Source organism: Pelodiscus sinensis, chromosome 3 (genome assembly GCF_049634645.1).
Source record: "Pelodiscus sinensis isolate JC-2024 chromosome 3, ASM4963464v1, whole genome shotgun sequence".
Lineage (NCBI taxonomy): Eukaryota > Metazoa > Chordata > Testudines > Trionychidae > Pelodiscus > Pelodiscus sinensis.
Window position 1 is genome coordinate 100,617,303 of NC_134713.1, and position 14,895 is coordinate 100,632,197.

Here is a 14,895-nt window from a genome sequence, read left to right on the forward strand (position 1 = left end):
AGGAGGCTGTGAAGGCTAGAACTATAACTGAGTTTAAAGAGAAGCTAGATAAATTCATGGAGGTTAGATCTATAAAAAGCTAATAGTCAGGGGATAGGGATGGTGTCCCTAGCCTCTGTTTGTCAAAGGCTGGAGACGGATGGCATGAGACAATCGCTTGAGCATTGTCTTTGGTCCATGCCCTCCGGGGCACCTGGCGCTGGCCACTGTCTAGATGGACCTTTGGTCTGACCCAGTACAGCCATTCTTGTGTTCTTATGTTCTTAAATTATTCTAACATTGGCTACCTCCAGACTGCATCCCTCTGTCAGCAGAAGGATGCAAATTAAGCACTTTGAAAGTGCAAATAAGCCCGGGATTTAAATATCCCGGGCTTTATTTGCTCACTCACATTCCGTCACTGTGCCGATCATGCGCCATTTCGAAAGTGAAAGTGAAGTCTAGCCGTGGTTCTGCCGACAGCAGGGAGCTTTTCCGACAGATCCTGTACTCCAGATCCCTCGATCTAAGTCTTTAGTCTTTAGATTGTATAAATCAGTGTAACTTGACTAAAATCAATACATCTGTGCTGATTTACAATAGCTCAGGTTCTAGCCCTCTATTGTTAACACACACATACACACACAAGAGATTGAGATTCTACATTGGGTCTCTTAGGGCACATCTACACAGCAGGGCCAACGCCGGAATAAGCTATGCAACTTGAGCTACGTCAATTGCACAGCTTAAGTCAAAATAGCTTATTTCAGATTTTGGTGCTGTCTACACAGCAAGAAGTCCAAGAAAGAGCACTCTTCCTCCATCTTCCCTTACTCCTCCTAAAATGAGGGTTACAGGAGTCAGAGTATGAAGTCCTCCAGCTCGACAGTCTTTTGACATTATGTCAAAATAACTGCTTTTAGGGTAGACGCAGACTACATCATTTCAGAATAATGTCAGTTATTCTAAAATAACACTCCTGTGTAGACGTACCCTCAGAGGCACAGCAATGAACTTGCAGTCCAGGCCTACAGGGCTTATGGTGGCATTGTGCCCTCCAAAGAGTGCTCTAGGAATAAGAAAGGCCCTCAGAATATTTTACATGACCCTTGTTAGGGCTGTTCCCTACCCTGGCACTCCGAGTGCAGAAGGAGGGGGCCTGCAAAGATTTTAAATATATCTTGCCACTTCAGTCACTGCATATAAAAACTTCCCCAAAAATCATAATACACAGATTTTGGGGGGTCGCTCACACCATCAAGTGATTTTATCCCTAAAACCAGGGGTGAACACTTGAACCCACTCCCTGAGCTACCCAAAGCTCTTTTGCCCTAAAAGAGCTTGAAAAAAGAAAAGAAAAAAACAAGCTGCAGTCTCTAGTAGCTGACCTCTCAGTCTGAGGCATACGCACGTGCGCGCACACACACACACCCCTCTTGTGCCTTCCAGGATACAAGAACCAAAATATCACCTTAAAAATGATTTTTATTGCAAACCAAAAGATACACTTGATAAAGCAAACATAGTTACTAGATGTTACATGGCAACTGAGGAAAATAAATGTAAACCACAAGAAAACAAATTAAAACCTCTGGGAACAATGCTTAGATGATAAATGGGTAGGGGAGGCATAGATCCACACAGAGCAGTTCAAAACAAACCACAAAATAAAGAAAATTCCCTGATCATGACTAGATTCACTTTTCCCCCCTCTTACTTACTTCTAGTCTTTTCTTGGTTCAGTTTACCTCTATGCCCCAAATTCCCTGGAGACATGGTAGTCCTGCCTGGGTTTAAATCATTCTGTATCTCTCAACTCCTAGTTTTTCTCTCCCACACAAAGAAAGCAGGCAAGGAATCCTATACAACTCAAATTTCAGCACTTCATGCCCATTGGTTCTTTTGGCTACCTGAGTTTAAGCCCTTAGTCACCAGGTCCTGGTCAGCACTCCTCCTGTCCATTACAACCCTGCAGCCAATCTGAGTAACCAGAACCTCTCTATGGACTCTATTCATGCTTTATGCCCCTCATCCCTATATGCCAGTCACACCACTTCCCATCTTCTCTCCATCCTACACCTATGTCAGGTTTGAGTGCTCTTTAGAAGGAAGCTTCCTGATGGTCTCCCCAGTGCTTGCTGTAAGGAAATCCTCCCCCAGCAGAGCTAGATCTTTCTGAGACCCTTTAGGTTACATATAAGGGCAGAAACAGTTGTAAAGGGGTCAGAATGGGGGGAGGGTCTCCAACCCTGAGTATTTTATTAAAGGTGTAAATACAACTTGTTGCTCTCTCTCAGTTCCGAGTTTATAACATGCTTCTGTAAGGGGACTGTTAGCCCCTTACTTAAACTCTGTGGGGGTATGTCTACACTACCCTCCTAGTTCGATCTAGGAGGGTAATGTATGCATACCGCACTTGCTAATGAAGCCCGGGATTTGAATTTCCCGGGCTTCATTAGCATAAGCGGGGAGCCGCCATTTTTAAATCCCCGCTGCTTCGAACCCCGTGTAGCGCGGCTACACGGGGCTCGAACTAGGTAGTTCGGACTAGGGTGCCTATTCCGAACTACCGGTACACCTCGTTTCACGAGGAGTACCGGTAGTTCGGAATAGGACCCTAGTCCGAACTACCTAGTTCGAGCCCCGTGTAGCCGCGCTACACGGGGTTCGAAGCAGCGGGGATTTAAAAATGGCGGCTCCCCGCTTATGCTAATGAAGCCCGGGAAATTCAAATCCCGGGCTTCATTAGCAAGTGCGGTATGCATACATTACCCCGCTAGTTCGAACTAGTGGGGTAGTGTAGACATACCCTGGGAGTTTTTTGGCTTGCCAGCTCCCAGTGTCAACAGGGGAAGGGTCCATGAGACAATGGAAAGCAGCCAACACTCCAGCTTAGCCTGATTGACAAGTTGGACAGGCAAGTGGGAAAAGCAAGAGGCCAGGACCCGTCCTCCCTGTGAGCTGGGATTGTTCTGGCTCTCTCTGAGCAAACAGAGAGCTGAGACACTGCCCAAGGAGTGCAAGCAGTGTGCAGAAGAAGTCCTGCAAAAACAGGGAGCTGAGAGACAGCCCAAGCAAAGCAAGCTGTGTGCTGAGGGGCAGTTTTTGCAGCAGACACACACAGTTCAAGGAGCATAAACCCTGTGTTGAGCAGCAGACTGGCAGTGCTCAGAGAGCCAAAAGGAACAGAGAAGCAACGCAAGAAGCTAGAGACTGGCCAAGCAGCACAGCCTGCAGCTGGATGTGGTGAGCAGCTGAGAACTGCAAAGTGTGGGGAGAGGCTCTGGACTGGGAGAGGGGTCTGGCCACTTAGAGCTTGAGGCTGTGTGGTCACTGCCAGAGCAAGCGTGTCCAGCCTGCAGCCCCCCCCCCCCCCCCCCCCCCCCGCAGCACATCCAAGGCCTCTAAGGAAGAGACTGTGGACTGTCCTTACACTCTGCGGGCTGCTGTTTTGATGTCCCTGTGCTACAGAGCAGAGCTGTGTGTTCTCATTGAAACATTCTCATTTTTTCTTATTCTTTTCTCTTTAATCAGTTGATGTTTAATAAATTGTATTTGCTTTGAACCTTATGAAGTGATCACTGGGCCAAGAAGGCCTGCAGTGTAAAGAGAGCACCTCAGAGTGGGGACACCCTAACTCCTGCCCCTAGTGACTACAAGGTCGGGGATTAAGCCCCAGGAAACCTGGGCCCAGCCTTGTTGGGGTTTCGAGGGCTCTGCTACTCAGGAGAGTGGAGGGGGAGCCCTCAGGATCAGGGAGGCCGTGGGGTAAAGGAAGTGGGAGTGGGGACTCAGATCCTTTCGCTAGTCCATTTTACCGGGGTGTATAGAAGCCAGGAAAGTTCCCCACGATAGCGGGACCATTCCCCCGCTTACACTTCCTCCAAATCAACACCATATGGGAGTGCAAGTATCAGAATGCCCAGCTGCAGTAAACCAGAAATCTAGGGTCACTGTGGCTTTTTGAAGTTATAGCCTGTTGGTCTGCATATGAATAGCCATATGGGATGCATTAATAGATTTTTTTTCAAATTAAAAAAATGAAGTTTTAAATATATACTCTAGTAAATATTGTCAGCCTTTTTGGAGTCCTAGGCAGAACCAGCAAAGGCTATAAACCAGAGCAGGCCTGTATTTTGGCAAAATAGAAGTGCACCAGGCTGTCTGCAAACTCCATTCCTGACTTAAAAGGGTGGTACAAAAGCACACAGATCTTTCAAGTAACTATGTAAACAAATTCCCAAGAAAAGATAAAAGAATACACTGAGTCCTCAAAAGATAAGAATGGGATGACAAGATTATGAACAGGATATTTTGTTTGAACAAGCAAGAACAAGAAGAAGGGTGGGAACCAGCAACATCTGAAGCATAATATGGAACTTACTGGTATTGGTGTATAAAAGGAAAAGTCACATGAGGGGCATTTTTGTATCTGTAAAAGAGACAGGATCCTGGTCTCCTAATTGAACCTTTGCCTTGTTTCAGGCACATGTTAGTGCACCTGTGTTCATTGACCCAGCATACTAGTTCCTGGACAAGTGCCTTTGCCACCAAACTGAGCCTGTGGGCTTTCTTATATCTAGCATTAAGGTCTGCTAATTTAACATGCTGCACTGTCTGCAAGTGACAGCTCCAGTACCACAGGCAATAGTAACAAAACTACCTAACTTACACAGTATGTGTGGTTCACTGTTCCATGTAGTGGCACTTAGACCACATACAGCGAGAGATAAGAATGAGTGAGCTCTACAATTTAAGCTGAGTGCCAGACTTTATTCAATGTGAACAAAGGGCGTGCCCCTGGTACAAAAATCAGCCAGAGTACCTCAAGCAAGGAGCCCCTCCCCTTGCTATTTTATATAAGGCAGTTACATAAGTTACAGAACACAAACCTCTAACCAATCATATTTAACCTTTCCGTATATGGATTTGTTCATCACATGCTTATATTTCTCCACTCCACGGCTATGTCTAGAGTGCATCCGCTTTTCGTAAACGGGATGCACATTAGATATATCGCAATTGCAAATGAAGCAGGGATTTAACTCTCTCCCGCTTCATTAGCATAAAAATGGCTCCCGCTTTTTTTCGGCATGGAGCTTTGCCGGAAAAAAGCGCCAGTCTAGACACGGATCTTGCGAAAAATAAAGCCTTTTCCGTAATATCCCTTATCCCTTATTTTAAGAGGCATAAGGGAACTTTCAAAAAAAGCTTTATTTTCCACAAGATCCACATGTTGAGCTCACCCCACTCCCCTTGGCCTTTTCTAGAATGTTCCTAGGATGCTGAGCCATAGCATGCTTCCTTATGCATACAAATCTTCTAAATCTCATTTTGTTTAAAATGAACACAAGCATACCCTTCAAAAGTACCACCAAAGAAGTGTTTGCATAGAAAAATAATAGCAAAGATTGTGAAACTCCCCTAGAAGCACTTGTTATTCATATTTCATTGCAGGAGCCATATTGAAGGGCAGAGTATTGTTCAGAAAAGAGACTGCTCAACAGGACCTAAGCCAAGATGGCATTCTCCCATAAAGAAATCTTTGTGAGGAAAATGAGGGGGAAATTCCATTAAGTTTTCCTCTACGTACACATGTTTTTTCCAATTCTTGTTTCTCCTACTCACCCCAAATATTTTATCTATAAAATAGCTATACCTAGATGATTGAAAATTTTGTTAATGAAAAGATTTTTCATTAAACTATGACCTTTTCCTAAAAATGAAAATGATTTTTACAGTTTGGGGGAGGAAAACTGAAAATAGAAAAATATTAGCTTTCAGAGGCATGGTAAAATGCAGCTCAAATTTTGGAATTTTAAATTAGCTTAAACCTCTGATAGAGGGGGAAATGCAGGAACAATGAAAGTAAATTACCCTGACGTAAGAACAAAGGAAGTCAGGGAGGCTTTGTCTACACTGCAGGGATCTTCCGCAAAAACTTCTTGCGCAAAAGTGCATCCACACCTCAAAAGCACATCGCAAAAGCACTTACAATCCTGGGTTTAGCAGGTCAATGCTCAAAACACTGAGCTATCCTCCACTCTCTCCACCCCCAAATTATTGAGCTCAGAGACTTGGATTATTAAGGAAATTGAGGCAGGGACATGCAATTAGTGTTTGTTTTGCATGAGCTGTACTCTCCTGTGCTTTACATGGTTAAGTACAAATGAGCACAAAAGTGTTAGACTGGACAAAGGGTTGAGTGTTTTCTAGCTGACATGTACCCTGGAGAGGCTTATGCTCTAATCAGAAACATCACGGCTGTGTCTAGACTGCATCCCTTTTCCGTAAAAGGGATGCAAATTAGATACATCGCAATTGCAAATGAAGCGTGGATTTAAATCACCCCCACTTCATTTGCATAAACATGGCTGCCGCTTTTTTCCAGCTCGGGGCTTTGCCGGAAAAAAGCACCAGTCTAGATGGGGATCTTTCGGAAAATAAAGCCTTTTCCGAAAGATCCCTTATTCCTTTTTTTTTTTTTTTTTTTGCAAATTCCTTCATTTACAATTGCGATGTGTCTAATTTGCACATTAGAAAAGGGATGCAGTCTAGACACAGCCCACATCTTTTGGGTCAAGTTCTGGAAGAGAAGATGCACTTAAATTACTGGGGTATCTTGAGGCCAATGTATTGCTACTGCAGCCTGCTGAGGCTTCAGAAATTTTAATACTTCCCAACAAAGAGCACAGAAAGCTGAATCCTCTTTACAGCAGTCCTGGTGGGTGGCTAGCAGTGAACGTATGCTAGACTCTGTTACAAAAGATAAACTGAGTTTATATATACATACATATATATATATATAGGAATATGGTTGGCTGTGCTCTAAGCCACAAAATATTTGGTGCTTTGTGTTTTGATTTGCATCCAAAAAATATGATGATAAATCATTCAAATTTTTCAAATCCCTCTCTACAATGATGTAATCCTAGGAAAATCTGAGCAGAGTTATGCTAATTGCCTCCCTACTTTGCAAGTGTTCCTAGCTCTTTTTCACCCTTATTTAAGTTACATAGTGGGAAATTCAATTTCCATTGTGAGGCTTGGATCTACCTCATCCTGTGACTGGAAGGAGAAATGGATGTTAAAATTCATGCAGAAAATGTGTGACTCCCACTTCTACAATTTCTCTGGTCCATCAGGAAGGATTGTGTTATGTGCTCTGTCCTGAAGTTCATAAAAGCTTATACTCTAATAAATCTGTTAGTTTTTAAGGTGCCACAGGACTCCTCATTGTTTAAGCTTGCTGGAAATTATTTTGGAATTACACATGCTTTTTCTTCTAATTAATGCATTTCATAGCTCCCCATACATTTGTTACTAATTAGCAAATTGACAGCCATGCCTAAGATCCTGAAAGGTACTTAGGTGCCTGTAATAGGGTGGCTTGCTGTGGGATTGAGAGGTTAGTGTTAGCTCAGCCCTGATTAAAAGATGATCCCCACCTGGGAGGAATCAGGCACTTGCAATATAAAAGGCAGCAGGCAGCTAGAGGGAAGGATGTACCTGAGACTGGCAGTACACTGGAGCAAGCTGAGGAGATTGTGTAGAAGGGGAGCTGGTGGAAGAAGCTATAATGAGGAGTAAATAGGGCTCCTGCAGACTCCTGGCAGGGTCACTGGAAAGGATGTGAGTTCATTAAAAGGGTCCAGATGAAGGAGAAATAGAGGTGTAATGACTATGGGGGAGCTCTAGCTAGAAAGAGTTGCTAAGACGGTAGTTAGCTGTCATGAAGCTACAACAGTGAAATCCTAGATTTAGGCAACAGAATGATTTGCAAATGCCTGGTGCAGCAGCTACCTAACTCTCCAGGTGCTTAAACTTAGTGCCTTTTTATCCAAAAAAAAATTTTTTTTTAGATGCCTATGTTTCTGCCTCTGTAGTGCTGCAATTTATTCCTGATTTTAAGCGGAATAAGGGACCTTTCGGAAAAGGCTTTATTTTCCGAAAGATCCTGTCTAGACTGGCGCTTTTCTCCGGCAAAGCCCTGAGCCGCAAAAAAGTGGCAGCCATGTTTATAGAAATGAAGCGGGGGATATTTAAATCCCCCGCTTCATTTGCAATTCCAACTTGTCTCATCTGCATCCCTTTTCCGGAAAAGGGGTGCAGTGTAGACACAGCCATGAAGTTTGCAAACAATACCAAGCTGGGGGAGAAGCGGGGGTTGAAAGTGCTTTAGAGAATAGGATTAAAAAACAAACAAATCAGTTGCACACATACAAAATGAGAAATAACTGCATAGGACAGAGTACAGCATAAAGGAGTACAGAGCATTGTTTTCAAGTTCTAGGGTCCACATCCCAGGAAACATATAGACAAATTGGAGAAAATCCAGTGAAGAGCAACAAATAATTAAAGGTCTAGAAAATATGGCCTATGATCAAAGATTGAAAAAGAGGTTTGTTTAGTCTGGAGAAGAGAAGATGGAGGGGATACAAGTACAAAAAAGGTTGTTAGAAGGAAGAGGTAGAAAAAACCCCCTGTCTTTATTTTGAAATAAAGAGCGTACTTACACTACAAGCCATTATTTTGAAATAACATCAAGCTGGAGGACTACATACTCTGACTCCTGTAATCCTCATTTTATGAGGAGTAAGGGAAGTCAGAGGAAGAGCGTACTTCCTTCGACTTCCTGCTGAGTAGACAGTGCCTAAAGCCAAGTTAAGCTACTTTGACTTAATCTATGCAATTGACATAGCTGAAGTTGCATCCCTGGAAAAGATGACACAGCCCATCAGTGCGCTCCCTATGTCATTATTCTCATTGGTGAGAATATTGAGCAGAACCAGATGCAAAACTGATCACTATGGGACACTGTGACAGACTGGGCTAGGTCTGGGCACAGCTGAGGGCATCCACTCAGGGTGAATTGCTTAAACTCGGGGCTCCTTACAGTCCCAGACTTGAGACCTTCCCATACAGGCCACAAACCAGTCACAGCTGCCTATCTGGCCGGCCAGAAGCCTCATGAGAAAAACCCCTCTGACACTCCAGCTCCCTCAGTGCTGCAATTAGCCCCGGGCCTAACACACAGATGAAGGATTATAGAACCCAACCCCACCTACCCCGAATGGGTTCCTCTGGTCCCAAGAGACTAGTCACAGTTCCCAATTAATTTACACTCTGGATCTTACCCACAAGATCACGCTGGGCCAATCCTTTAGAATCTAAGGCTATGTCTACATTGGCAAGATTTTGCACAAATACACTTTTAACACAAGAATTTTTGCGCTAGAGTATTTGCGCAAGAGAGTGTCTACACTGGCATGTGCTTTTACGCAAGAGATGTGCTTTTGCACAAAAGCATCCATGCCAATGTAGATGCTCTCTTGCACAAGAAAGCTCCGATGGCCATTTTAACCATCGGGCTTTCTTGCGCGAGAAATTCATGTTGCCTGAACAGTTGCGCAAGAGGGCTTATTCCTGAGTGGGAGTATTAGAACATCAATGTTTTTGTGCAAGAACTCGTGGCCAGTGTAGACAGGCAGCAAGTTTTTGTGCAAAAGCGTGTGCTTTTGCACAAATCTTGCCAATGTAGATGTAGCCTAAAGGTTTATTACTAAAAGAAATAAAAGCATGAGAGTAAGGTTGTTAAGGAGAATACATTACATGCATCGCATCACCCAGTTCTTGAACAGGCTCTTAGCATAGATGTTATAAACTGCTATCATAAAAGTCTCTGGTGTAAATGCCATGTCAGGATGGGGCCACGGTTCTTTCTGGCTTGCTGTTTCTCACAAAGCTACATCTAGAATCAGTAGCAGAACTGAAGACAAGATGGAGATTGCCACATGGCACTTATATACCTCTCCTGGCATCTTCCTGGCCAGAGCAGGTCACATGGTTGAGTGACTGATTTCTGTTTCACATGCTGGCAGCCATTATGCCCTGGCTGGTTTGCAGGTATCCAGATTTCCAGATGCATTCCTTAGGTGTATATTTGGCACCTAGAGATCCATTGTCCCTGGAGCCTCACTAATTACCACAGTCACTGGCTGAACATACTTTGCCCATTGCTCTGTCTCAGACAGAGGATCTTCCAGCATAAGCACAGAGTACATACTTATAACTCCACTAGAGATATTATACAAGTACATGAATAGCTTACACAAAATCAGTGGAGTGTAAGCTTTCATTTGACACCTAACATGGCCCCCTTTATACAGACTTTGGTGCAAACACCCCCCCTTGGGTGCAGTAGTGATTTTTCTGATCCCCCTAAAATCCAGTAATGTGACAGGACTCCGTTTAGTTTGCCTTTCCAGCTTGACAGTGAACTACTGAAAACTACTCTTTGGCTGTCTCTAGACTGCATCCCTTTTCTGTAAAAGGGATGCAAATTTGACATATCGCAATTGCAAATGAAGCAGGGATTTAAATCCCCCCCCCCCCCCGCTTCATTAGCATAAAAATGGCTGCCGCTTTTTTCCGGCTCGGAGCTTTGCCGGAAAAAAGTGCCAGTTTAGATGTGGATCTTTTGGAAAATAAAGCCTTTTCCGAAAGATCCCTTATTCCTCTTAAAATAAGGGATCTTTCGGAAAAGGCTTTATTTTCCGAAAGATCCGCATCTAGACTGGCGCTTTTTTCTGGCAAAGCTCCGAGCCGGAAAAAAGCGGCAGCCATTTTTATGCTAATGAAGCGAGGGGATTTAAATCCCTGCTTCATTTGCAATTGCGATATGTCTAATTTGCATCCCTTTTACGTAAAAGGGATGCAGTCTAGACACAGCCTTTGGGAATGTTTTTCCAACCAGTTCTGCACCCTCTTTATTGTTGCTCCATGTGGGTTGTGTTTCCTTAATTTGTTTGAGATGTTCTTGTGAGACATTATCAAAAGTCTTAGTAAAATCAACAAGATATACCACATCTACGACTTTCTCTTCCACGTCTCCTTCCTCCCCCTCCTCAAATCCACAAGTCTTGTTACCAATCAAAGAAAGCCATTAGGTTGGTTTGACACACTTTGTTCTTGACAAATCCATGATGACTTATTTTTCACTTTATTATCTTTCTGTTTGCAAATTGATTGCTAACTGGACTGTAATTCCCCATGTTCTCTTTATTTCCCTTTTTAACAATTGGCATTATATTTGTCATTTTCCAGTCCTATGGAATCTCTTCTATGATTTTTGAAGATATTTTTTATGTCTCATGTCTTCTCACTCAGCTTTTGGGGTATTCTATTTCATCAGGTCCTTGTGACTTGAAGACATTTAATTTATCTGAGTAACTTTTAAATTTTTCTTTTCCTGTTTTAACCACTGATCCTATCATTTTCACTCATATGTTAGACATCCAGTCACTACTAACTTTTGGTGAAAACTATAATGCAGCCATTTAGCACTTCTGCCATTTTCACACTTTTTGTTATTGTTCCATCCCCATCTAACTTCCCCATTAAGTACCCTGTCTGTGGCCTTCCTCTTGCTTCTAATGTTTTCTGGTAACCGTTTGGCTACGTCTAGACTGGCATGATTTTCCGCAAATGCTTTTAACGGAAAAGTTTTCAGTTAAAAGCATTTGCGGAAAAGAGCATCTAGATTGGCACGGATGCTTTTCCGCAAAAGCATTTTTTGCGGAAAAGTGTCCGTGCCAATCTAGACGCATTTTTGCGCAAAAAAGCCCCGATCACCATTTTCGCAATCGGGGCTTTTTTGCGCAAAACAAATCTGAGCTGTCTACACTGGCCCTTTTGTGCAAAAGCTTTTGCGCAGAGGGACTTTTGCCCGAATGGGAGCAGCATAGTATTTCCGCAAGAAGCACTGATTTCTTACATGAGATCGTCAGTGTTCTTGCGGAAATTCGAGCGGCCAGTCTAGATACAGCCCTTATGTTTCTAGCTAGTTTAATCTCATTTAACACCTGGGTCTTCCTAATTTTATCTCTACATACTTGTGTTGGTTGCTCTTGCCTCTTTAATAATGTTTCTTTGAAAACTGTCATCTATCTTGAACTGTTTTCCCCTCAGACTGGCTTGCTGTGGAATCTTACCTGCCAACTCCCTGAGCTTGCTAAAGTTTGCTTTGTGAAATCCATTATCTTTATTGTGCTGTTTCCCCTCCCACTGTTCCTTAGAATAATGAGCTCTACCATTTCATCATTACTTTTACCTCACCTGTATTCCACTTTCAAATTCTCAGTCTCCTCTCCCTGTTTGTCAATATCCAGTCCAGTAACCCATTTAGTGCCCAGGAAAGGGCACTGTATGAATCAGTAGCTTTTCTAGCATTTAATCCCTTTAACACACTTGCTATGATACCTAAAAGAAATTAGTCAATAAATAATCTTTATTAACTTATAGTTTAAAAAAAAAGATTTATTTCTTTAAGCATCCACATGGTATGCACTAGATTGTACTGAGTAATCTCACTGCTATATACCTTGATCATCCCTTCTCCCTGTGGTTTCATCTATGAATTTAGACTGTCAACTTTTGGGGTAAGACTAATGTTTTCTTATTTGTACTGGGAGGCTCCTCTTACACTTTTGCCTGTGGTAAAATAACAAATATATTTGTTTTATATTTTCCTTATTTTCTTTCATGTGGAAGACTCCTGAATGCTCCCTTATGTATGTAATTGAATAAAGAATATCAGATTTATGACTAGTCACTTCATGTAACTCCTTTCCTCCCAAATGACAAATCCTAAAGCAAACCTAGGCTGGGCTTTAGGAAGAAAAACACATTTAGCTACTATTTAGGGTTGCACAGAATAACCTTCAGTTATTTGACTTAAGAAGGCTTATTCAGTGCAACTATGCCTGCAAGGAAGCTTGATTTAGCAAAACATTCTGGTAAAGGAGCAGAGGATGGGAGGAAGTTGTATCTTCTTCCATTGCTGTTAAGGAGAGACTTCAAAGCTGGTCTTAATGTGTTAGTATTTTGAATATTGTTTAGGAGGATGCTGGCTGTGTCAGTCTCATTCATCTCCCTCCCACCCAGGAGGTTGCTGCTTTCCCCTTGAGGATCACATCCTCCTCTCTCTTCATCTTCTACCTGGCTTAAAAAAGAGACACTTTCTTTTTATTACCACTTCCAATCCCATTCATTTGGCTACTATGGGAGTGCAAAGGGGACCACATATAGCTGTACGCTCCATACATCACTAATGACTAGTCTGTAGCCATGTCTTCACTAAATAAAAGATCAACGCTGCTACAATCAATCTTCCAGAGTTCAATTTAGCGAGTCTAGTTAACACTCATTTAATTGAACTCGGAGGGCACCCTTGTCAGCGTCCAGTACTCCTGCTTCTGTGAAGCCGACAGGGAGCATTTGCTCCCATCAACATCCCACTGTGGGGATGGTGGGAAACTCAAAATTAGATACATTGATTCTAGATACATATTTAACATACCTGGAGTTGCGTATCTTGATTCAACGTACCCTTAGAGTAGATCTGGCCTAAAAGCTTGTCTGGAGTTCTGGTTATGTCACCAAACTTGGGTTTTGTTGTTTTACCATGTTAAATGAAAATCACATATAAAATAAAGTGGTAAGAATCCTGCTTGCTGGCTCTCATGCCTTAGTTGCATCATGACCACATCCTCCAGTTCCATACACAACTATTTTTTCTGCTTAAAACAGAGTTCTAAATTAGTTCACTTATATTTAATTAGAGCTATCAAAAGTATGACAATTTCCTTCGGAAGAGTGTTTGAGTCTACATAAAATGTGATGGATTTTGAAGTTTCGCATTAGTTAAAGGATATAGTGTGGAAATCCAATTAATGAAATTGTGTGTTCATTCTACTTGGCATAGGGCAGGAAAATGTAATTACAACAGACAAGTGGTTTGACTTTTGAAAGCAGCTGGATTAATGATTCTTTCCTCCTAACTGTTTAATCAAAATCATTACAGAACAAGTATGAACGTAGTAGGGTAAATTCATAACTAGGGTGAATTCAGAACAGGTGCTGGGGATTTATAGGGTTTCTGGGATATCAGTATTACATATGTACGGGTTTCATGCTCTCAAACAGCCCTAAATCAATCCATGGCAGGACCCTCTCCACTGTTACTGGAGAATACCTCCTGGAACAACTTCTGAGCCTTCACAGAGTGAAACAAGAGTACTGAGCTTCCTGCAGTGAGTCCCCTTGTGTAGGCCACCTGGGGGATCCTTGCACATACTCCAAAGGAGAATCAGGCTTCCCAGCTTCCACAGGTAGCAGTGACTCTCAGCCAGCATTATAAAACAGAAGGGCTTATAAATTGCCTGGAATACAATGTAGAAAAGTTCTTTATTAGCACAAAGAGCAGGAAGTTACAGAGACATTCCTCTTGGTCAGACCTAGATCCCTGCCCCAATTGCAGGTTTACAATAGCCCACCTTATGCCACATCCTTTTGCCATCCTCCACCCTTTGTCTTTCCTGAGCCCAACTAGGTCAACTGTTGTCCACCTCAACTCTTGGTTCTCCAGCCTGTCTCAGACAGCTGGCTTCTGGGAGAAGGTGAGCCCACTGGTTGTCAGTTGCTACGTTACATAACGTCCAGCCATTGTCCAGGCCTAGAAAGTGAGACTGCAATCACTCTTAATCTTCTCGGGATCGCTACAAAGATCAAACACCCTTATCCTATTTAATCATCAATAGATGGTAGGACCTGAGGGTGTGTCTAGACTACATCCCTCTTTCGACAGAGGGATGTAAATTAGACACTTCGAAATTGCAAATGAAGCCGGGATTTGAATTTCCCATGCTTCATTTGCATATTCGTGTCATGGCACGCTTTTGAAAAAGCGCTATTTCGAAAGTGAAACCACAGTCTAGACGTGTTTCTTTCAAAAATAGAAGCCCTTTCTTTGAAAGATTCTGTAAACCTCAAAAAATGTCCTGTTGCTGCTGTTATTGTGGTGATGGCAATGGCTGGAGCCTAAGCTTCTTTAATTTGCTGCCAGAGCTCTATGTG

At 42.7% G+C, this 14,895-nt stretch overlaps 1 long non-coding RNA gene across 1 annotated transcript in view; it reads right to left on the reverse strand.

Annotated features, from left to right (window-relative positions):
- Positions 1-12,346: 12,346 nt before the first annotated feature.
- LOC142827635 (uncharacterized) overlaps positions 12,347-14,895 on the reverse strand; it is a 49,332-nt gene continuing 46,783 nt past the window's right edge. Inside the window, exon 3 of the long non-coding RNA XR_012902334.1 lies at positions 12,347-14,201. This is a non-coding gene — a long non-coding RNA (uncharacterized LOC142827635). The remainder of the gene's footprint in view (positions 14,202-14,895) is intronic.